At 38.8% G+C, this 24999-nt stretch overlaps 1 pseudogene across 1 annotated transcript; it reads right to left on the bottom strand.

Annotated features, from left to right (window-relative positions):
• Positions 1 to 15688: 15688 nt before the first annotated feature.
• On the bottom strand, positions 15689 to 22885 carry LOC308520873 (ATP synthase F(0) complex subunit C2, mitochondrial-like; annotated as a pseudogene). The gene is made up of 2 exons: positions 22799 to 22885; positions 15689 to 16075 (listed from the first exon to the last, which is right to left on the bottom strand). The product of its transcript is annotated as an ATP synthase F(0) complex subunit C2, mitochondrial-like (transcript).
• Between the last annotated feature and the right edge of the window lie 2114 nt (positions 22886 to 24999).

Below are 24999 nucleotides of genomic sequence, written 5' to 3'. Positions count from 1 at the left end.
TTTGCAGTGCTCTTGTCCTCAAGACCTAAAGTTCTATGCTAATTTTGGCAGGAGTCCCCTCTAAATACTCACTCACCCAACAATCCCACATCTTAGCACATTTATGTCCTGGTAAAATCTACTCTATGTGAAAAAAGAACATTATTTGGAGCAGGAGGAAGACGAAGTAATGGAAAAATATTGATAGGACTCACCTTCCCTACAACTCCTTGTACACATCTCTGGTTTCCCATAGAGATAAAGCGTTTTCTGGGCCTAGCATGTCTTGTAATACCCTCAGGTCTGGTTTAGCATGGGCTCTTGGCAGATTCATCTTTTGATCTCTTGCCTGCCTTCTTCATGAGTCAATGGTACAATAGTCAGTGGATTAGCAGAGGGCCTTTTATCATTATGCTTTGGAATTGTCTCCTTCTACACTTTCCAGAAAATTTTGCTTCTCTTGAACTGTTTCTTGTCATGAAGCTCTTGATGAATTTTTCTGCTTCTGAAATGAACTTGGTTTAGTTAGGACACATAGTACTTCTCATTCTTTTTCCCTTGTATTAACTTCCTGCTTAGGAATGCTTGCATTCTTTATATGAACAGCCCCCATTAAGAGATTATTACCCAATCTGTTGATTTAGCATCTGAATGGAACATTCTTTTAAATAAAATGGGCTCTTTAGGAAATAAATGAGAACGAGAAGGCAAGCCGTTTTCTGGTTTATCAAGGAGAGGAGCACTTTATAGGAATAAAAGAGCTCTGGAGCCCAGTGACTCAAGTGGATGCATCAGATACCTTAAAGGCAATCACATGGATTCCGAGACTCAAGAGAAGATGGCTTCCGGAGAAAAGAATGCCCTTCACTGGCTGACGGATAAGGCGAAACTAGTAAATATCAAAGGCATTGCCTACCTTGCAGTTCACTGGGTGTCCCTTGTGCTTCATATTGATCCTTCTTGACATTGGAAAAGAGTAAATTTAAGAACTAACATCTCAGAGCAGGAAAGAGCCATTTCTCTTTTTCTTATGCACAGATTTAGGGATAAATATATTCAGACACAGATAAGTAGCTTTGAAAAGAATGTAAAGAATGTTTCATATCCTTCCTAGTGTCATTTATTTGCTTATTGTACAGATGCATGGCTTTCAATACATAGAACAGTGTTAACATCCTTTTGAGCTCCGGAAGGAAAGGGATTATGTCTTCTTCATGTGATTTGTACAGTACCTAAGCTCAATACTCTGCTTATACTTGGATTACAATATTATTTAATGATGATATTATGCTTGGATAAATGAATGATATTTAATACTGCATAGAGTATAATAGGTATTTATCAGGAGCAGAAAACTTTTCCTTTTTCTATCAACAGTTCTATACAAGTAAACGATTAGCATGATTTTTATATTTTTTTCTTTGAAGGAATTGTCTTTAGGTCTTGGATAAATCTTTAGCTGTATCTTGTACACTGTGACATAGTCTATGGCACTGGAGTCTGACCATTACAGTATTTGCCAAGTAGGCACAAAGGTTAATTGAAAATCTGTAATAGCTACAATTCCACACAGCAAAATTCTCATAGCTATTTTCTTCATTTATAAAGGCTTGAACCTGTCTTGCCGTTAATGTCAAAAGCACAAATGATTCCTTTGAATGGGATTTTAGCGCTCAGAATCTGCAAGCCAAGAAAGTGTTGATGCATGTGGATTGCTTTCCGGGAGGTATGCAATTTCTTTCACAGGCTTACCTCAAAACGCCTTCCTTACATCAGCCTAACACATGTATGTGCTAACCGTGGAGTAAGGAATCAGTTGTAAAGCGGATATGAGTTTAATGGAGTCATACACATTTGAAATATTTTTCCCCTTGCAGATAACCAGTATTTAATTAGAACTTTCAGATGATGTTATAAGACAAATATTCTAATATTCCCTTGGAGAACAAAAGGTCTCAAGACGAATAAAAAATAGAACTAAACTCAGAGCCTATAAACCTTGAGCCTTAATGCTCTTGGTGATTCTCTCACTTAATACTCAGAGAATTGACCTTTTGGGCTGGGACTGTCAATTGAGACTAGAAAGGCTCTGATTTTGAGATTGTTTGTTTACTGACATTTGATCTTGGCTCACTCACAGAACCGGGTCTGCCCCATTTTCTCATCGGTAAAAGAAAGATATCCTTGACACCTATTCAGCTTGTAAACTATTATTAAAGTACCTTTGGTTAATGTGGCATCAAAGAGCATTTTTGGTATCTTAAACACAGATACTATCTAGCAAAAAGTAACTATTGCTTTTATGTCATTGCTATTGCCTTTTTGTGCATATAGGAAGAAGCATTTAGGTGGCCTACACTTTCTGTTTGTAGTTATTTGAAAAGCATATAAACAACAATATTCTCCTTGTTTTATATGGAACCACTGATGTAAAATATAAAGTCAAGCAGAATTGCCAATTGTTCCATTTTCTAAATTAATTGCTTTTCTTATTGTATTACCAAAATTTGAAATATATTTGCTTCATATAAAAATATCTACTTAATTCTGCCTGGTCAGTGTGGGCTCAGCGGTTGAGCGTTGACTTATGAACCAGGAGGTCACGGTTCAGTTCCAGTCAGAGCACATGCCGGAGTTGTGGGCTCAATCCCCAGTAGGGGAGCATGCAGGAAGCAGCCCATCAGTGATTCTCTCTCATCATTGATGTTTCTCTCTCTCTCTCGCACTCCCTTTCTCTCTCTGAAATCAATAAAAATATATTTTAAAAGTTCATTCCTGTAATTTGCATTTTAAAGCCTAACTTTACAGCAGAGAGACTGCCATGTAAATATTTTAAGTCATAAGTTCCCATCGTATGCTAACACATGATTATCCTTCATAGTAGAAATACAAAAGGAATCTTTATGAATGAATATCTTGTCTTTCCCTGTTGCTGTGATATAAAGGTAGAAGGTCTACAAAGATGAGATAATCACTCAGAGGGGAAAAAAGGAAAAGCAAATAAAACATATCTGAGAACTAATCTCAAGAGTTCTCAAGACAGAGCCTGTATCACTCAAGTCACCTTGCAATTTAAAATACTGTAATGCTTTCGTGCTATTGCTGCCTGTTTTGAGTGTTTCCTAAGATTTTTGGTTCTTTGTTACTGCTTTGCTGCTGAGAATTGCTTTCTCCTGTAACACTAAGATTATTTTTCATTGTGCTTTTCCTTACAACTTCATAACTGCAGAATTCGTTCCCCTCAGCAGAAACTAGTTCCTTGTTATTTTCCCATCTTCGCTTATTTCCAATATACTAGTCAGCCAGGCAACCAGTAAAATGAAAGGCCCGTTGGCGGCATTATGAGTGAGGTTTTCTAAGGGAAAATATATATTCTTTTCTCTTTTAAAAAACAATGCTGTCTGAGATGAGGACATGAGGCAAAACGCTCAAATTGGATTTTTAAAAATAAAAATATAGGAAAAGACACTACCTCAAAAACATGGGAGTCTAAAACGACATCTTGGTTCTAAGACCCGAGTGTATCTCTTAGATTGAATTCACAGAGTTCTTCATTTTGAGATCAATTCAGCTTAGAGAACTGAAGGCACCATATGGGATAAGTTCTAAAACAGTCATACCAATTAACAGTTTGTAATGAAATGGTTTAAAATGAATAAAACCTGGATTAAGTAGGACCCAGTTAATTGAAACTTTCCGTTATTTATATTTAGTCTGTTTTCCTCTTTCAGAAGAATAGCTAGGTGATGATAAAATAAACTCTGAAGGTAAAAATCCCTTCTTTTATTACTGGAGGAAAATGAGGTTCATGGCCTTTGTAGAAACACCTTCACAGACACACCCAGAAATAATGTGTAACCAGCTACCTGGGCATCCCTTGGCCCAGTCAAGTTGACCCACAGAGTTAACCATCACAATGGGTTTATATGGCAGAGGAAGAAGAGTCATTTAGGGTACCATGTTTTGCTTGTGGTTTTGATTGTGTCCAGGAATACTCTTAAGGCACTGTTAGAAACCACTAAAACTGAAGTATGTTGTGACTGATGTCTGGTACTTCTATTGCAATCCATAGAGGCTGGTCTCATAGGCAGGAGCAAGGGCTTGCCTCATAAGAAATTGTTTTTGCGTTGAGTGGAAACATTCAAATACCACAGGTCGCCATTTGCAGTGTTTTTGGTCATAGGCGCAGTGGGGCCCTTCCTATTGTTCCTGCGGGGGCTCCGAGGAAGGCTGCAATGTAAGGTTAACATTTAAGATGGCCTGTTGAGGCCAGTAGAACCCAAAGATAACTGGCCTTGTGAAAGTTACACCTCGAGTTCTAAGCCTGATATCAGACCGGCAGTGACTCTGTGTATCTGTGTTGGGAAGTATTTCCCAGCAACAACTCATGTGAGGTGTAGAACCCCCAGGCCATGTAAACCTAAGCATGTAAGAAAAAACACTTTCCTTGATTTTCCTTAAGCAAAGTACCCCTTCCCTTTATTGTCTCCTTTGCAAAATAAACCCAACCATTTGTTTTTCATGCTGGTGTGTTGAACATTTCAAATTATTTGTCGTATAGGCCTAAAGGATCCCAACCAACAGAGGACATACACAGTCCTCATGCTCCTAGATGGACAAGAAGAGCTTTCTGGACGAGGGTACACCGTGTTCTTTACCACCAAACAAGAATTACTCAATTATGCTATCTTGCAAACTGAAAAGTTACATCTGTGTTTCCTCTCGAAGAGGCCAAGCGTGGTGCAAAGGCTCCCACTAAGGCTGATCTTTCAGAAATGAAATTGGGAGGGCCAGAATCGCTGGTGCAGATGGGCATATTCCAGGTCTTACTGCTTCCGCCTGTGAATCAGCACATCCTATTATGTTCTAAGGAATCCCATTTTGCGGCTCCTGCAGGCCTGCAGCATTCCTAATTAAAAGCGCCTGCTCTTCGGAACAGGTTTTGTAAGCTATCAAAAGACACTTTTGTGTTTATTTCCCTTTATTTGTGTTTTCAGTGCCATTTTTTGATATCGCCTTTAGCAAAGTAGGAATATGGAATACTTAGATAGAGTGCTGTTAAAGTGCTGATAGCTGTAGTGTCTGGGTACTTACATAAATACATACGAAACATCTGTTGGAATATAGAAAGTTTCAAATGAACCAATGGTTTCCTGAGAGCAGCCGCCTTTGGAATGAAGGTAGATTGACTGGCTTGAAAGTTCATGTAATTTAGGTTTTAAAAGGAACTGGAAATATGTAGGCTTAATTCAGGAGAGAAAAAACAGTTGGAGTTGCAGAGAGTAAAATAATAGGAAATAAGAATATATAAAGGAAAGTCTGAGATGGCCAGAGTGGAACTGAAAAGGCCAAATAATGAACAACATAAACTGATGAACAAAAACAGATCCAGAGACAGAGAAGCATCGATCAGACCGTCAAACCTCAGAGGGAAGGTAGGGGAGGATGGGGGTAGGGGGGAGAGATCAACCAAAGGACTTATATGCATGCATATAGGCCTAACTGATGGACACAGACAACAGGGGGGTGAGGTCATGAGTAGGGAGGTTGGGGGGGGGGTAATGTGGGGATAAGGACACATATGTAATAACTTAATCAATAAAGAAATTAAAAAATGAAAAGTTCAAATAGCATGGGGACTCAGGTATCTGCCAGTGAATTGGGACATCTGGAGACTGAGTCCTGGTCCTGTCACCCCTGTTCCCAGATGTCATAGCACAGATAGATTAAAGGACTTTCCCCAAATCATATGACTAGAAGATGATGGTTCTAGGATTTAAAGGCAGGAGGTCTGAAACGATGTTATCTCCAGCATTGAAAATGCCTTTGTTTTATATGTCCGGCACTATATTTTCTCTATTTTAGGTACCAGATTCACCCACAATAACACTCTTATTCATGCCCCTTGCTGCCACCAAAAAATATTCATTAGCTATTTGTGTTTAAAACCATCTATTGATCTTTAACGAGTGTGGATATTGTGTCACCACGTTTCTGCCTTCTGTTCTACTTGCACCATGGGATGATGGCTCGGTGATGATGGTAACAGCTCTGACTCAAATTCCTGCAACACCTTTCCAAGGGTGATTAACCTGGAACCTTGTTCCTAAGTTCAAACTGATGGCCTTCTTTTTCTCTTCTGTTTCATTGCTGCCTCAGACCCAGCTGGGAGAAGGAAAAAAGTATTACCAAAGGAACCAGTGGGAGCAAGAATTTGAATATCTTAAAGAGAAGGAAATAACCTTATTTTTAGGCAGAAGGGACTAAATTGATGCTGGGGACGAGCCCTATTTGCCTGAGAGATGATTTTCATTTATTTAACAGTCTTTATGCATAAGGGTGTTATTTAGTTCGCCTTAGAATCCCCTGAGTGCTCTTTCACCTTGTTAATCTATTTGATGATGTTGTTGACTTGGCAGGAAAAGGTATTTGAACATGTTAATGTTCAAATTTTCTTGTTTGAAAAATAAACCAGCAGAACAAACTATACCCCTCTGGGTTACTACATTTGTAAATCTCCTTATTTTGAAAGTCACATTATGTTCTTAACTAGTGACCCTTGATCTCACCCACTCCAAACTTTTATGACAATATAAAGGTTACTGTATGCTAGATACTAGATATACTGTCTGTTTCACCAAGTCACTGTCATAAAATAAAATAAAAAAATGAAAGGAAATTGCTGGTCAATAATGGGAGAGTAGATTATCACAAACTGTCCTGCAGCCCTAGCTGGTTTGGCTCAGTGGATAGAGCGTCAGCCTGTGGAATGAAGGGTTCTGGGTTCGATTCCAGTCAAGGGCATATTGCCTGGGTTTCAGGCTTGATCCCCAGTAGGGTTGTGCAGGAGGCAGCTGATCAATGATTCTCTCTCATCATTGATGTTTCTATCTATCCCTCCCTCTCCCTTCCTTTCTGAAATCAATAAAAATATATTTCAAAAAAAGAACTCTCCTGTAGATATCAGTGATAAATTCTAAAGAAAATTAAAACACACAAGTATTTAATGGTTTTAAGAGCCACCATAAGCAGGTAGAAACTGGCCATAAAAGTTAAGTACTTTGCCCTGGCCAGTGTGCTCAGTGGTTAGAGTGTTGGCCCGCACACCAAAGGGTCACAGGTTCAATTGCTGGTCAAGGGCACATACCTGGGTTGCAGTTCATTCCCAGGCACATGCAAGAGGCAAACCCTCAATGTGTCTCTCTCACACCAATGTTTCTCTGACTCTCTCTCTCTCTCTCTCTCTCTCTCTCTTTCTCTCTCTCTGTCTCTTCTCCCCTCCCTCCTTCCATTCTACGCTTATCTAAAAAAACAAAAACAAAAAATACAATGGAAAAACATCCTTGGGTGAGGATTAAAAAGAAAGTTAGGTACTTCTAGTGAAGTCCATATTTATGATTTAGCTTGTGGTCTTTTACATCAAATAGCACCAAATTCATATAATCTAAATATTTAGTTAAAAGGGAAGACTGTCTTGAGTGCTTTATTGGTTGAAAAATCCAAAATGACTACATGCTTACAAAATGGGCTGCAGCTGGATGGGATGCTGTCTCTGTACCAAATCCTAGGAAGTCGTTAAGGAAAAGGGGGATACTCTGGAAAAGATTGCAGCCAAGTAGCAGGATGGAAGAAGGACAGCCAGCTCCGCACTAGTGGCTCCTGACACATGGATAAAACCAGCAATTTTCCATCTCATTGAGGGGAGAAACAGGTAAGGGGCATTATATTCGCCTTTGTCTAATCAGAAAGCCCAAATAGTGAGATTTATATACTCTCATCAGGGAAAGCTGCTAGAGGGTGTGTTTGGTGAAGGACAGACTGTGACTTTCAAAAGAGGGAAATTTACAAATGTAGTAACACAAAGGTAGTGACAGATGCAGAACTGCAGAGCCGTGGGGTAGAGGAAAAAGCTTTTGAGCTGTTGCTTATTAAAAAAGAAAAAAAAAAAAACAACACCATGTGGGAAGTGAGAAACTTTTCATTCTGCACCAACACATTCATCCAAGGATATTTGTCTGTATGATGCGAAGGAAACAACATCTTTATGGTTCTTAAACTTTTCTACCAAAGTGCCCTAGTAGTGCATAAAATCACACGTTTACTGAGGAATCTGAGAGGAGAAATTAGAGGGAGAAAAGAGGTTTGGCAGAGAAAGAGAGTCTAGTCCAGCCGTGGGCAAACTACAGCCCGCGGGCCGAAAAAAAAAAAAAAGACCGTACCCTTTTATGTAATGATGTTTACTTTGAATTTATATTAGTTCACACAAACACTCCATCCATGCTTTTGTTCCGGCCCTCCGGTCCAGTTTAAGAACCCATTGTGGCCCTCGAGTCAAAAAGTTTGCCCACCCCTGGTCTAGTCTATAATGGTCCTATGCAAATAGGAAGTTTCTTGAAATCTTGTTTTATCTTTAAAACTTTATGTGAATAGCACCCACTCTTCTTTGAAGGGTTTAACGATTATTCTCAATTAAAATTAATTTGCCACATGTGTCATGCGGATTTTTGTTTTTGGTGACCTCCTTTGGGAAACTAGATGAATACATTATCAGTGGCCTTGATTTTCTTGTCAATCTTTCCTACCCTTTCAGAGGACCATACATAGTTAGAGTATGTTGTTCCTTTCTCTGTTATTCCTGGCTGCACCCAACCCTGGACAGGTGATGGTGGTGGGTTATGGTGAGGGGGTTTGGAAAAGCAGGCCAGCAACAGAGAGTGAACATCTACTTTTCTTCAATTGTGTTTCTTTGACATCTGTGTTGATGTCTAAGCATCAACATTGGCTAGACGGCCAGTTAAGAAAGCATGGATATATAACTTGGGATTTATTACTTCATGCTGATGCTAACCAAAGTATTTGGAAGGAGCTATAGGTCAGTAGCCTCAGGATACTCTCCAATAACAGGCTCAACGTAACCTTCTATAATATGTCGTATTCTTCTTTTTCATGACATCATTCTTTGAGACACAAATTCTTCTAGGTGCTCTTCCTAGATGATTCTCAAAGAACTATGCTGATGTCAGCCATGATTACTCATGTGCATCTATATTTTATTATTCTAATGTGGGCATCATAGGTGTGATGCTATAGCAGGAAAACCAGCAATGGCGTATGCACAGAGCAGCTTGGCCTGAGCTTATTTAAAAAGTGCGAACGATTCCCCTGCTCTCTCCTCGTTTGTTCTCTATCCCTCCTCAAGGCCTGCCTGGGGCTCTATTTTTCTTCTTTCTCTCTCCACTTCACTTCAAGGTTTATATAATTTGCAAAAATTTTCCTGAATTTACTAATTCAACTTCTGTTTCTGTAATCTAACCTTGGTTCTCTCTCCTTCTTATTCTAACATATATTTCCTTCTCTAATTAGCATTTCCACACAACAGTCTTGCATGAGCTATGATGGTAGCAATAATGATAATACCTTCTATTTGTAAGGCTTTGCAGGCAGAGTACATGCATGGATAATGATAATAGGCAACATATATTGAGTGTTTGCTACATGCCAGACACTCATTACATGTGTTAAATTAATGCTCATAACTTTTTGATTTTGCAATAATTACTATCACATTTTGCAGCTGAAGAAACTGTAGCTCAAAGAGCTTAGCAATTTGTGCAAGATCCCAGTTCCCATAGCAATAATTGTAGATCTGAAATTTGATCCCAAATAAATTGATTTAACATATTGTGCTATGCTACCATCAACATGGATTCTTAAATTATTATGATTGTGGTCATTTTGGTCAGCCTCTTTGCTTAGCTAGAATATTTAAGACTAGCTCCTGATGTTTAAGTTTATTTTAATTTTCCTATAAGCTTCTCATTGTAGCGAACCAACAGATTAAAAATTATAAGTAACCATCAGAACATCTATTTATGTTAATGGTTAGACAAATGATCAGTTCAGTATTGACTTGATCATTAAGAAAAGCATTTGTTCAGAGATTGATGATGCCATTGAAAGTGCCATTATAGAATCACTGATTTCTAAACATGAAAGGGATCTTGATAATAATAATAATAACAACAACAATAGTAGTAATAGGCACACCAAGCTTTCTAATTCTAGGTCTTTTCTAAGATCATTATAGACATTATTTTATTAAATCTTCAGAATAACACTATGAGGTAGGCTATCATTTTGTACTATAATTATTTTACAAGTGAGAAAATAAACTTGTTATAGTTTGATTACTTTCCCAAGTGGTAATTGGCAACATTGAGATTCAAACACTGCAGAGTTTGTGTTATAAAGCAGGTTATTTATTAACATTTATTCCACCCACAAATTTTTACAAATGATAAAATTCATGTTTAAAGCAGTTACTTCACTTTCCCAGATCCCACAGCTAGTCAGTGGTAGAGCTGAGGCCTACTTAAGGCTTCTTCCCATTATTGGTCACATTTTCTTTCATGTTACCTTTTCTGTACAAAGTTTCAATTATTACCATTTTTTTCTTCATCCATTCCTTCATGCAATGCAAAACCAAGGGCCAGGCTTATGCAGTGCACAAATACAACAAAGGCTGCAAAGACGAATATGCCTTCTACGATCTTATAGTCTAACGAGAGTAGAGAAGAAAAATACATAAGCAGCTGATTATGTTTCACAGAAGAAAGAATTATATATTAAAAGTACAAGCAAAGTGTTATGGCAGTGCAGAGTAAGATACAAACAACCTCAATTTGAACTCAAAGAATACTTAGGGAATGTGGAATTTGAAATGAGCCTGGAAGAAAGGGCATGGGGTTTGAAGGAAAGGTATTCCACCTAGGTTAAGTATATATGAGAGCTAGCTAGATGCTGTGAGAGGTACAGAAGCAGTTCAAAGAACAGTCTCTCATCATAAGGAAATGAATTTTTCCTGGAGAAGCAAGACATGTACAGGCAAAGCAAAAATGAGTGGTGGTGTGTGAAAGAGCTCTAGGAGGTCAGGGATAGAAAAATTTGAGAGCTAGAGTAGTCAGGGAAGGAGCATTGAGCAAGCAGAGCTTGAATAGAAACTTGGAAGATGGGCTGGGCTTCTAAGGGAGGGGAGAGGTAGTGTAGGCCAGGGGAGGGTCCCAGGTACAGTCAGGTGGTAAGGCATTAGAGTGGTTATGACATAGTGAAGAGATATACAATAGAATGTGTGTGTGTGTGTGTGTGTGTATGTATGTATGTGCGCGCGGCCGTATGTGTATGTGTGTGTGTCTGCCTGGCAGCGGTCGCCAACCTTTCGGAACTCAGGGACCACCGGTTGGTGACCGCTGGTTGTGGCAGTGTGATGACATGTTTCAATCAGAAGTGAGGAATCCAATGCAGTCACCTGTAGACTCCTGAATAATGACAGGCCCTGGAGAAGGTTGTTATATAGCCCTGAGTGATGCCGGGTCATGTATCAGTCATCTGAGGGCCCCAGGCTGAGAGTGATCTTGGAAGCAGCTTTATCTTTAAATATAAAGAGCAAAAATAGTCCATGATTTCTGAATTTAAAGGCTTTTTGCTTTTTATAGGGAAACAACAACATGCTTTAAGTGCAAAATCCATAGCACGAATGTTGAAGGGGTCTGCCTTAGCTTACATTGCTTCTTCATAATTATTTGTTATGGTGGTCTCTAATATATGAAAAATTTAAATTGGTTGCCAGTGATAAAAAAAAAATTGAATTCTAGAGCATGAAAGTAGTGGAGTAGAAGAGGCAGCAGAGAGATGGACCTGACTTTGGTGGTGGAACTGGTATGAGGTACTCTTGTGATCTGCTGCATTCACGTTGAGGCCATGCTCCCCGTGAGCTGCTTCCAGTGGGTGACAGAGCATGAGGGGGTAACAGGGCCTGGCCATTTCTGCCCAATGCAGGGCTCCTCTGTGATTGAATTTGTTGGTCTGGCTAGGACTTCCTCAAAGCTACAGTTACCTGAGACTTTTCCTACTGAGTGCTCCCTCCTTCCCCTTCTCTGTTCACAGATGTCAGCCTTGCATCTTCATTTGAAGGTTTTCCCTGCCTACTCTTGCTCCCTATCCCCCCAATAAATCTCTTGACTTCAAATTTTTTCTGGGAATCTATTTCCTGCAGGACCCAAACTTACAAATATCTGTATGATGACCTCAATCTAATACATAGACCTATGATCTAGAATAGGGTCAGCAAACTTCTTCCATAAAGGGTCAAATAGTAAACATTATAAAGGTTTTTTTCTTCAAAATTTTCAGATTTTCCACAATAATTGAGCACAGATTTTAAACAGAAAATTGTATATGAAATATACAAATTTAGAAAAGACTAATAACTGAATCAAAACTGGAAAAGTAAGATGATAAATTACCTATATAGACACAATAAAAGGTCATGGTTTGAACTTGGGACTTTTCAAAGGTCTTTAAGAAGCTGTAGCATTTAGAAGCACATTCAATGTGGGTATAGTGAGAGAAGTTTAGTAAAGGGATCACCTACTAAAATGTTCAAAGTGCTTAGTGGAGCTAACAAGAGGTAGTTCAGAACCCCACTATTAGCAAAAGGAGGAGCTATTTCTACCTCTAGGTCTGAAGTGGCAATGGGGGAAGTGGTAGCCAGACCTGGGGAAGGGTAGTCATATGGAGAAGGTTCCCTGGAGGGATCCACCAATACATGGAGATCAGAAGATGGAGCCAGAGGAATAATGACCTCAACTTTATTTTATTTTTGTTAGTCCTGACCTGAGGATATTTGTGTGTGTGTGTGTGTGTGTGTGTGTATGTATGAGAGAGAGAGAGAGAGAGAGAGAGAGAGAGAGAGAGAGAGAGAGAGAGAGAGAGAAGGAGAGGGAGAGACACACAGAGAGAAATGGCATAAGAGAGACACATCTATTAGTTGCCTCCCCCCACAAAACACATGCACTCCAATCAGGGCCAGGGATAAACTTGCAACCGAGGTACATTCCCTTGACTGGAATCGAACCCAGGTCCCTTCAGTCTGCGGGGCCAATGCTCTATCCACTGAGCCAAACAGGTTAGGGCATGACTTCAACTTTACTTCTCTCCTACCCTCCAATCTCTTGCTAATGCTTCTCCTTGAATGACCCCCCCCCCCCCCCCAACTAGAAAGCAGAGGGCAAGGGAGCCTGTTGATGGAGATCAGCTCTCAGTTGCACAGAGCAGAGTGAAGGGAGGAGAGGTCTGTCGAATGAATGGAAAATAGAAGCTGTAGGGAAAAAGAAGTGTTTGCCACAGTGGATCTCATAAGAAACTTTTCACATAACAAACTCTTTGTTTAAGTTGGCTTAAGTTGATATGAATTGAGGGATTGATTGATACAAAATCTTTTGAATGAAGGGGAAACCTGGTCAGTCAAGGTTTGGACATGTCACAGAGAGCAAAATGATTTTTGGACGCATCTAATATTGTGGGGGAAATAAAGTAGACTATAGTAACAAATAAGCAGTTTATGGATTCTCATTAAAATACAAGCCGAACAACAAAGAATCATCAATTTATGGATAAAAATCCCCTGAAATAGCAAAAATGCTGTACTTTACGAATAAGTGTGGTTGGAGGTCAAGGGAAAGAACTAAAAAGGCTCAGACAAATTACAGTGAAGAGGACACAAGAATGAGTAAGGAGAAATGATAATTTAAAAGTCGGAATGTAGGAGAGGCTTATAAACATTAGATACCTTTTGGCATATATCTTTATAAAAAAGTATAAAACTGAAAATTTAGGAGGGGGAATTTGAAATTAAACATTAAACATTAATAATTATAATTTTGTTATTTGTGATTATTTAAAGCAAATAATAATTTTTCAATTTTCCTGTCTGCTTGGAGCATTACATTTTTAATTCATTTGATGTTTAGTTCATTTGAAACACGTTTTTGTGAATTAGTTAGGAATGAGGTCATGTTGTAATCAGGGGAATACAGTAGCTTGCCAAAGGTTTTGGATAATTGTTTTAAATGATAGTATGACCGTAGAAAAGAAAATGTCGCTGTTTTGGAAAGTTCTATTTCCTTCAAACGTAAAAATATATTTACAGGCCCTGAGATTCAGCAGGAACTCATCTTTAAGATAAAACACACATACAAATTCTTAGATACTGCCTGATGGCGGAGAGATAAATGGTTGTCAGAAAATGGAAAAGACTCATTTTCAAAGTCTGAGTGGCAATTTCCCTATAACTCTGTGTCGCATGGATAAAGTACTTGCCTTTCTGAGTCAGGCTGGCCGAAGGGAAGGAAGAAATGGCCAAGATTAATGAGATAAAGCAAAATAATATTTATTTTCGGAGGTACTCTAGTCACATCTGAGAGCGGGCCTGCCAGAACCTTTCTCCCAGTATCATTGTATGAGTGACATAGTTAAGACATTTATTAGGTTCACAGAGGAGGAGAATGGAGACGCCCTGCAGAAACACCTTTGACAAAAGGAAGGAATCTCTTGCAACTCTGCATCATGTCTTCTTCTGCCTGATCTTATCTCCTGTGTGTTTGAAATTTGTTCACTCTTCTCTTCTTTTTAGAGCTGGGAGAAGGAAACTTGGAATCTATATTGTGTCATTTTTACTTTTAAGAATAAAGATAAGCTATAGTTCAGAGCTGGAAAGCCAATTTCAACTATAACATTATCGCTTATATCACAGAGAAAGAAAGAGATAGTGAGACAGAGAGACACAGAGAAGAGCTGTTAGTAGAAATTGCGACCTAAAATTTCAAAAGCACTTGTAATCATTTGGGCACGGTGTGTGTTTGCCTACTTTATTCTTTTATTTGCCTGTGTATTAAAGAAAAGGTCCGCCCAGCTGGCTTGGCTCAGTGGTTGAGCATCGACCTATGAATCAAGAAGTCACAGTTCAATTCCTGGTCAGGGCACATCTCTGCGTTGCGGGCTTGATCCCCAGTGTGGGGCATGCAGGAGGCAGCCGATTGATGATTCTCTCTCATCACTGATGTTTCTATCTTTCTCACCTTCTCCCTTCCTCTCTGAAATCAATGAAAATATATTTTAAAAAAAAGATAGTTCCACGTCTGGCTGAGTGTCATTCCTACATTCAGGAAAGGAAAGCTTATGAGAGATAGTGCTGCCAGATTCAAGGGTGATATATTTGTTAATATATAGTATGATACAAACTTGGGTAATTTCTCTAGCATTTGCCCCAAATGGTAACCCACTGACGGTAGTATAAAATAAGATGTTAGGTGATCTTGAACTTGTACGTTATTTCCCTGCCAAAGAACTCATTATATTATGAATGTACCCAAAACGTCTAGAAATATCTGATGCAAAATAAAATAATAAAATGGCCAGCAGCATGTGTGTGCCTGCATGGCATCTTACCTTGCCCCATGTGGCCTTTGGTTGCTTTGGTCTAATCTTCAGGTCTGCAAAAGTGTGGGAGATTGTTAGGGGCCCAATAATCCCACTTTTTAGAGATGAACAATTATTAGGAAAGTGTTTTTCTTTCTAGCGTCCTGCATTGCACATTCAAATATGTATATTTTTTATATTAATGCATACTGACCTATAATCTCCATTTAGAAAATGATAAACTAATACCTACCAATTACCCGATCCTTTCTAACAGCTGCATAGTACTCTGCTGTGTGGATATCTCTCTTTTTCTTATTAATACAGTATTTATTTGTCTTCCCTCTGTCAAACCCTGAGCCAACCACTTTCCCCAGGCTGCCTGGAGAGGTGCAAGAAAAGGAACATAACAGGTCAACAAGAAAAAGGACTGTGGGAGGTGGAGACAGCTCCTTCACATGGCGAAGAGGATGAGAAAGGCCACTACAGGGCAAAAGAGCCCCAGGGCCTCTGAGAGGGCAAAGCCCAGAATGGTGTAGGAGAAGAGCTGTTGCTTCAGAGAAGAGTTTCTGGAATAAGCAATGATGAGGCTCCCAACACAGTTGCAATTCCAGCCCCAGAGCCTGCCCCCTCTACTGTGGCAGCCTCAGCTCCAATGAACTTGGCTGCTGTGTCTATGTCCCTTGAAATGGTGCTGGTTTGGAAGCTGCGGCTAGAAATAAGTGAGGTCAGGGGACATGGTGCTGCCAAGCTGCTGAAGCTCCCATCTGTCAGTGTCATGGGTTGTTTCAGCACCGCTCAGCTGAGAGGTGCTCCTGTCCAAGGAGCGGGTGGAGATAAACTTGGTTCAGGAGGACATTTTCAGGGGATGAGGAGAGCTGCTCCCAGTGCAGAGCAGACAGAGAGCTGGGCAGATAGACTCTTAATTTATTTTGAACACTCTTTGTTGGCCCTGGCCCATGTGGCTCAGTTGGTTGATTGTCTGATCATGCACCAAAAGGTCCCTGGTTGCATTCCTGATCAGGGCACATGCCTGGGTTGCAGGCTCAGTCTCCAGTAAGAGGCATGCAGGAGGCAGCCAATCGATGTTTCTCTCTCCCCCTTTCCATTCCTCTCTCTCTATCACAAATCAGTAAAAACATATTTAAAAAAAACTCTTTATTAGACAACTTTTAGGTTGTTTCGAATTTTGCTAATGAAACAGTGCCCTACCTGAAGTTCACATTGACATGTATCTCTGCATTTTTTGTTTGTTTCCATATGAGAAATCCCAAAGTGAAATTGTTATGACCATGCACATTTAGATTGATGGCATACATTGCAACACTGCCATGTGGAAAGCTTGTCCGATTTATATTCCAGCTATCAGAACTCTTGTTATTTTACACATTCACCATCATGGGGATCCATAGCTCTTTTTAATTTTTGCAAGAATCATAAGTAAAAAATGATATTTTATTGTTACATTTCAACTAGTTAAAAGGTTGAGTAAGATTTTACTTTTTAAAAGTTGAAATTCAAGTAGTTACCAAAAAAGGAGAGAACATTTTCCCCCAGATAAACCCATTTTACTTCATTATTTGGTGCATATGTTGCATGTTGTCCTTCCTCTCTCTCGCATGTCACTTGAGGAGCCCTCTGCCTGCCAGTGTTCTTCCCGTGATGTTGTGAGTAGAGTTACTGATCCTTATTATGATTTGCATGGACTCCTCTCTTTCTGGAAGAGTGCATTTTCTGTAGCAGGATTAACTGAGTGGGAAGGCTCTCTGTCATCTCATGAGATTGATGCTGACCCTGACGCGGCTCTCTAAGTAGATCCTATTTCTAACTTAATGGTGGTGATTTTTGCAGCTTTGAAATGGCTTCTATTTAAGGTTTGCCTGCTACTTAGGGGTTTATTTTCCTGGGCGATTTGCTTTGTATGGAAGTGTGTATGACTTCTGGCTCTATGAGTTTCAGCTGAACCAGAGCGTAAATGTCCACACTCAGTAGTCATGAGACATTGGTAGTTGTTAAAATGTTCACCTTGGAATTTGGATTTCACAGTAATAGTGGAATTCTCTTTTGCATATTATATTTAAGAAATCACATTGAACTTTATGAATCCAGTAAAAGGAATGTGCTGGGGTCCAACCCCAGCAGGTCCAGGGGTCCCCAAAGGTGTGGACGGAGTCGGCGAAGAAGGAATGACACGGAGACAGCGTTCAGTTGATCAGCAGCCTAGCCAGGATCTCTAGCCAAGTTCTGGTCAGGATCTCCAGCAAAGTTCTGGTTAGGATCTCCAGCCAGGTTCTGTTGATCAGCATAGAGAGGTTCTCCTGCCAGGTTCTCCAGGTTCTCCAGCCAGGTTCAGTCACCAGGGGTTCTAGTCAGGTTCTCTTGCCAATTTCTGTAGTCAGGTTCAGACCAGGATCTTTTGCATCCATATTCTCTCGCTAGGTTCTGTCTCTAGGTTCTGTCTCCAGTTTCTGTCCAGGGTCTTTTGCCATGTTCTCTCCAGCGAAGTTCTTCTGTCTCTAGGTTCTGTGTGGGTTCTGTCTTCTAAGTTCTGTCTTGTTACATCTGTATTTATACCAGTTGATTCTAATCCTGTCAATCTCTATTACAAAGGTTAGGGCGTTTCTTATCTCCATTCCAGGGAGTAAAGATTATGTAGCTTAAGCATGATTGTTCATAGTTAAAGTGATTAATTTGATTAATTACCCGCCTGGCACTTAGTTAAGAGGTTTTATTCCCTCCCTAACTTCAGGGGAAAATCCCTACCTGGGGAAACAACCTTTCTCAGAGACCTTGGTTAAAACACATAGTGCCAAGAAGGTGAGCAAACATATTAAGAACAGTATGCCATATATGCCAGGACCCTTGAAACAGCAAGGATGGACCGGCTCCCGGCAGGAATGTGCTTGAGATTTAAAGCCTTGTGTACTGATATTTCAATGATAGAACAGTATGTGTTGGGATAGTAAAAAGAGGCACTTGCTCTGGCTTTATGTGAGATTGACGTTATGATATAAATGTACTTGAAAAGAATTGATGAGAAATGGAACTGCAAGTAATTTTTTCATATCAGTTGTGCCAAAGACCATGAAATATGATTATATAGAAAAAGAATTTTTGAGTTTTTAGCACACAATGGTTTCTAAGCCCAAGACCTTAACATGTAAGCAATTTAATTGGAACAAAAGTTATTTTATCTGGAAAGTGAAAACAATAATATCATTCCCATTTCATATAGAAAACAATGTATTTATAATAAAACCGATGTATATTTGACATAGAATCAAATATGCATCTAGTGTTACCTTATTCTAATATTTGTTATATCCTAAATTTTATGTTTTTGCTGCCTGTGTAAAAGGTTAGGAATTTTAAATGGCTGCTCTTTATGCTTCATGTTAATTGCATAAGTTATGCAAGTGCATAGTTTATGTGTTCACTTTATAAAAAGGATCACTCTCTATAGAAAGAAATAGGGACATAACTGAGATGAAAATGCCCAGGACAATATGCCTATTTTGTACTTCTATCTTGCTTTTCATTCTTCTTTTTCATATTCTGGATCTGATATTTAATGCAGTATCAAATAATAGTATATGTACTAAACTAATATCTGAGTCTGCATTAAATAAAAACAATTTCCGGTTTACAGATGAAGAAACTGAATTACAGGGAGTTTAAGAGATTTGCTGAGCCCTAGCCGGTTTGGCTCAGTGGGAAGAGCATCGGCCTGCAAACTGAAGGGTCCCAGGTTCAATTCTGGTCAAGGGCATGTACCTCAGTTGCAGGCTCGATTCCTGGCCCTGGTCAGGGCATGTGGGAAGGCAATCAATAGATGTATCTCTTTCACATCGATGTTTCTCTCTCTCTCCCTTCCACTCTCTCTAAAAATCAATGGAAAAATATCCTCAGGTGAGAATTAAAAAAAAAAATAGTAAGAGATTTGCTGAGGCTCACAAAGCTAGTATGTAAGAGAGCTGGAACACAGAGCTCTTTGGTGCTCAAACATTATTACTGTTGTGTGTTCCCTGTCTCCTGGGGCATTTGTGTCCATGTACCAGCATTGCATAACCTTTGTATTTCATGAGTACCAGAGTGGTAGAAAGAGTGTCCCATTAAAAGTCAGGAATCTGAGGTTCTAGGTTAACTTTCTTTGTCTTATTAGCATTTTAAAATTTGGTTATGATTTAAATTTCCAAGAACTTTCATTTTATACTCTGGAGAATGAGGCTAGTAACACTACCTACTTTTTCCTACCCATTTCACAGGAATGATATATGTGCACAATGAAAATTTTATGTAGATATTGTAAAGCCTTGTGGTAGATGGTTCTATTGCTCCACCATTTCTTCCAAAGGAAGGATTTATAGTTCCCTTTTCTGCTGATATAAGATCGGGCATGTTTTGCTTTGGTCAATGAAATATGAGCGAGACTGATATGCGTTGCTATAAGAAGAAGCTTTTTATTTCTTTTCTGACTCTGTTCCCTCTCATTTCTGCAAACAAACAATTCTTTTTTTCTGAGATCATCTCTTTTTTGTTATAAGTTGCTGAACAGAGACAAGGGTAGCCCACACGTGGTATCAAACAAGCTCCAACTGTGAAAAGGGAAAGCAGTGAAGGCCTCACAGCAACATGGGTAATTAAAGCAGACAACATCGCTTGAACAAAATAAAGGGTGTGGCCATAAGTATCATTGTAAAAATCCTCAAATTGACAAAGTGATACCCACTAAACTCTCCCAACTGGATACAATTTCCCAGAAGCGACAAAGATCATGGCTCTCGTATAGACCTGAGATGCCTGGTCTAGAGTGGAAGCATGTTCTAAAAAGAACTGTGATTGTAGTTCTTGGCACATGTACTGATATAAGTCAAATAGATAAGAAACTATTTTTTTAAATATATATAGATTAGTGTGATCCCCTAATTTCCACTAGCCTTAACTAAAAGAGATTTAATTTTCAAAATTTAATGTGACCTTTAGGCTTCCAATCATTTATGGGCAGAAAACAGGGTGTGAAATGTTCTCAGATTCTAAGAAGGTCATTTGCTGTAATGTCCTCCTAAAGAGGTCAGGGAGATAATAGGAAAAGACCTCCCAGGGGGCTGAACCAGGGCCTATGGACAACAATGGCATAGAGATCTGCTCCTGCAGGCGGAAATAGGGCTTAATCCAGAAACATTCCCTGCTGTGCTGGTCTCCTAAGGCTGCCATAATAAAATAACACAGCCTTGATGGCTTGAACAACAGAAATTATATTCTCACAGTTCTGGAGGCTGTAAGTCTGAGATGAGGGTGCCAGCATGGTCACTTTCTGGTGAGAACTCTCTCCCTGGCTTGCAGACAGCTGCTTTCTCCCTGTGTACTTACCGAGAGAGAGAGAGAGAGAGAGAGAGAGAGAGAGAGAGAGAGAGAGAGAGAGAGAGATAACGAACAAGCGAGAGTGCTCTGGTGTCTCGTCTTATAAGGATCCTAATTCCCTTGAATTAAGACCCCAACCTGACTACCCCATTTAACCTTAATTCCTTCCTTAAAGGCCCCATCTCCAAATATTGCCAGTTAGGGCTTCAAGGTGTAAATTTTTTTTTTTTTAAATATATTTTTATTGATTTTTTACAGAGAGGAAGGGAGAGAGATAGAGAGTTAGATACATCGATGAGAGAGAAACATCGATCAGCTGCCTCCTGCGCATCTCCTACTGGGGATGTGCCCACAACCCTGGTACATGCCCTTGACCGGAATCGAACCCGGGACCCCTCAGTCCACAGGCTGACGCTCTATCCACTGAGCCAAACCGGTTTCGGCAGAAGGTGTAAATTTTGATGGAACACAAACATTCAGTCCATAACACTCCTTACAAGGTAGGCTCCTTACAATGCCTGCCAGCAGGATTTTAGAATCATTAGAAAAATGACTGCATATGTTTACCATTCTTCCTGTATCTGAATGGATGTGTTTATTAATGGAGGTGGGGTAGGGAGGGGCTGATTACTACCTTCTTCAATTCTGGGTCTTCAACTCCAGAAGAGGCATGTATACACCTAGTATAAAACTTCTCAGGAGAATGTGCACCTCATGCTTTGATGGAATGATGAAAGTTATAGATTACCTCCTGTGGAGATAGGATGGGAGTTTTTATACTCTATATATGGAGCAGAGGGTGTTAGTTATTTGTGACTAAGAGAACAAACATTATAATATGGTTTAATTTCTTTCTGTCCTTCTTGCTATGCCCCTTCATGTCATGTATCTCCCTGTGGAAAGATTATATATTTGAATCTCATTGATGCTAGACTTTGGCAATATGACGTTTGGTTTGGCTAAGAAAATGTGAACAAAAGTGATGTTTGTTACTTGCAAGTGGAAACCTTAAGCCAGAGTATGTTTCACTATGAGATAGAAAACATCCTATAAAGGTTACTCTGCCAACCTGAATGGTGTTGAGAAGATAATATTGAGCAGAACCATAATGGGTTTTGTGGCACGAATGAGAGGAACGACACAATAAAACAAAGCTTTTGTTGTGAGCCCCGAGAGTTTGTGATGGTTTGTTATGCAACTCAGCATAGGCTAACCAACAGCAACCTGTACGTATATGGGGACTTAATATTACATTTAGTGTGCAAGTTTGACTTAATTTATCCAAATCGACCAAAGGATTAAATGTGCTGTTTTATTTAATTTGCAAAGATCTTGAGGCTAAGGCAACTGGAGAAAGGCACATTTTCGCATTGGAAAGGCACCCAAAGAAGAATCGAATACCATTTTTCTTCGCTATTTAAATGATAAGATCCACTAAGCTGTTCTTAAACAAAATTGGAACAAAGTTTTAAAATGAAGAGTAGAGATTTTGGAAAAGAATTCATTTTCCCAGCAAGTGTTCCATGACTCTAGCTCCTTTGCTGTATCATGAGAGGGGAATAGTGCACTGTTTCTGCTCCCAGGGATGACAAACATGCTGACTCACCCAGTCCATTTCATTATAATAAATTTAGGATGACTTCAGCAACATTTTCTATGAACTGGCCAAGGCTATTAAGAGGCTAACTCCGTTTTTTCCTAATTTAAATTCAATTGATGCACCAGTGAGAGCTCTCTAGCTTATCTGGTCTTCATTAAGGGCCTGTTAAACTATGAAAAAAGCATTACATTTTTTTGGACATTCACACCATTACATATAATATTAATTACCAAAGTATACTAATAAGCTTATTAGAGTAACTGTTCTTTGGGTATATATAATTTCACTTCTTACAGAGTCTGCATTCTGAGTAGCATTAGGAACAGAGAGGAAATAATTCTTTTCAGTTACAAGGAAAAGGGTCACACAAGCAATCCATGATCATCAGTATTCTCTTCAAAGTGGCACCACAACTCCTTTAGCTACCACCTTGTCTTCAATCATCTGAAAGAACTGGATGCTCATTAGTACGCGCTCCCACCCTGTTTCTGGTGCTGAGCATAGTGTTGAGGGAGGGAGATAAAATGGACTTACTCAGCACTGCCGATAGAGTCAAATGATCTTCCAGGTGGCAAATGCTTGATCGGCTCTTGTTAGACTTACCAGCCTCTCTATGTGGAGAAGTCCAACATCAGAGAGCAGCAGTAGCTTAGCCAAGTGAGACACCAATAGGATGTGTTGTAAGAACATTCTGTCTGCCTACATTAAGACCCACAGTAATTTGTGCATTCAGGCTAATTAACAAGACATTTTTATCCTTCAAATATTTTATAGTCATAAACCTGTTCTGTTTTTATCAAGTGAATATAAAATACTGTCCCTGTACAAATATCTTAATTTTATAGATCTGAAGTACAAATATTTGCTTGAAGTTCATATGATGTGAGGAAAAAAAAATCGAAGCAAAATGATTCCACTTTATCTTGTTACAACAATGTCCACGAGTTTAATATGATCATTAATAATAGCCCAAGTTGGGGAAGTCTTGGTGGCAAGAAAATTAAATGTGTTCTGGGAGTAAGGTCACTGAAGTTCTGCACTGAGAACATTATAAAATAGGTGACTCACTTTACAAAAAGAAAAGCTATGTATAGCATCAACAGTGTAGTATTTGAGAGGCCTATGTCTATGTTTTCTGAATATTGTCAATAGAAATGCTAAGAAAAGCCATGGCAATTTCCAAATGTTGTGGTCCCCAAACTTCATGTAACATTATGTATTGCGTACTTACTGTCTTGTTTGGCTGTTTGTTTAGCTTTGCACTTCATTTTCATTTTAATCAATTTATGCTCTCTAAATATTTGAAGAAGGTAAATCCTTATTGTCAAACTTTCCTGCAGTGTAACAGGGATAATTTAATATTCTTATTCATATTTATTTCATACCTAGTTCTCTCTAAGTGCTTATTCAATTTTAACAATCAGCCTATGTGTTGACAACACATTTCTATTGATCACTCAATTACATAATTCCTTGTATAATGACATGCTAAGGCTTGTATTTAGTTTGGTGCACATTTTCAGCATTGACATCCCTTGCTGTGTAAATAGGACTATTGTTAAGAAAGAGTACAGTTTTTCATAAGTATGTGTTAAAGACAAGGTAAGTACTTATCATTAGAAAAACAAAACTGTTAAGAGATGATTACTCAAGAACTTGATAATCTGTATTGCTATTGCCATATAGGATATAGTATCTAGTACAGCATATACAATGCATATCTAATTTAGGACTAGTATAGGAATATAGAAAAATAATATTAAGAAATAGAGAATCAAATATGAAGGTATTTCAAATAGTTTTAACTTGTTTCATATATACTTAAAAATTTTAATAACATTAGAAGTGATTATGGATAACAGAATGACACTTTAGATTTGAAAGAGCCCCCAGAAACCACTTTGTCTAGCTCCTACAGTGCCATAGCACAAGGGAGTGAGAGATTTGAGGCCAGAATAAAGGCCTCTTTGTGACCAATCAGTGTTCTTTCTTCTGCTACAAGTTGACTCCTTATATTTTAAAAAATCATAACTTAGGTAAATTTATCAGGGCACAATTCTCTTATCAGAGTTTTTTCTTTATTAGGTAGTCATCAGTTGGTGCAATGACCCAGTAAAATGGTGATTTTTTTCTTAAACTGAATTATAAAATTTATGACATCAAGGAGAATTAGTAGTAATTAAGAAATTCCGACATTTAATTATTAAAAAAACAGGTAAAATTTTCTAAACTTCTTTTATCTGGCCTATTACTCATCTTTTTTTTTTTTATATATGTGCAAGTTTTTCCTCTCTATTTGTTGAACCAAAGGCCTGAATAAAGAATCTTATGAAAATTCTATTTATGATGATATGTGGAAATATCTATTACAATAAAATGAGTAGCAGTTATTTTTCAAACATGTGACTTCCCTACATCATTATCTGTAATATAGGTCATGTTAGGAGAGCTGGATTAATATAAAGCTCCCAGAGGATTTCCAATTCTTTACTCACTTCACTCCTGGCAAGTAAGGATGAGTTATCTGATTGGAGACATTGATAAAAATAAACTCATCACGTTCATCTCATTTTATGCCTTTTTTTTTTTCCTTTTGGGGACTAGCTAGTCCAGGAATCAGTAGTTATCAACCATTCCACTCAGAGTTAGGAGACCTTCCACTGTCTAATATTACCTGTAGTGGCAATGTTATTATGGTTCTCACAGTAAGCTATGTCCTGTAACTCAGATCAGACTTTATGAGTAATAAATGTGATACTTTGATCTATATTCCTTATGTATTTAACTTTTTAATGAAAGAAACA

Source organism: Myotis nattereri (assembly GCF_964212035.1).
Source record: "Myotis nattereri genome assembly, chromosome: 6".
In the NCBI taxonomy this organism is placed as follows: Eukaryota; Metazoa; Chordata; class Mammalia; order Chiroptera; family Vespertilionidae; genus Myotis; species Myotis nattereri.
This window is presented reverse-complemented; position numbering and strand designations above follow the sequence as displayed.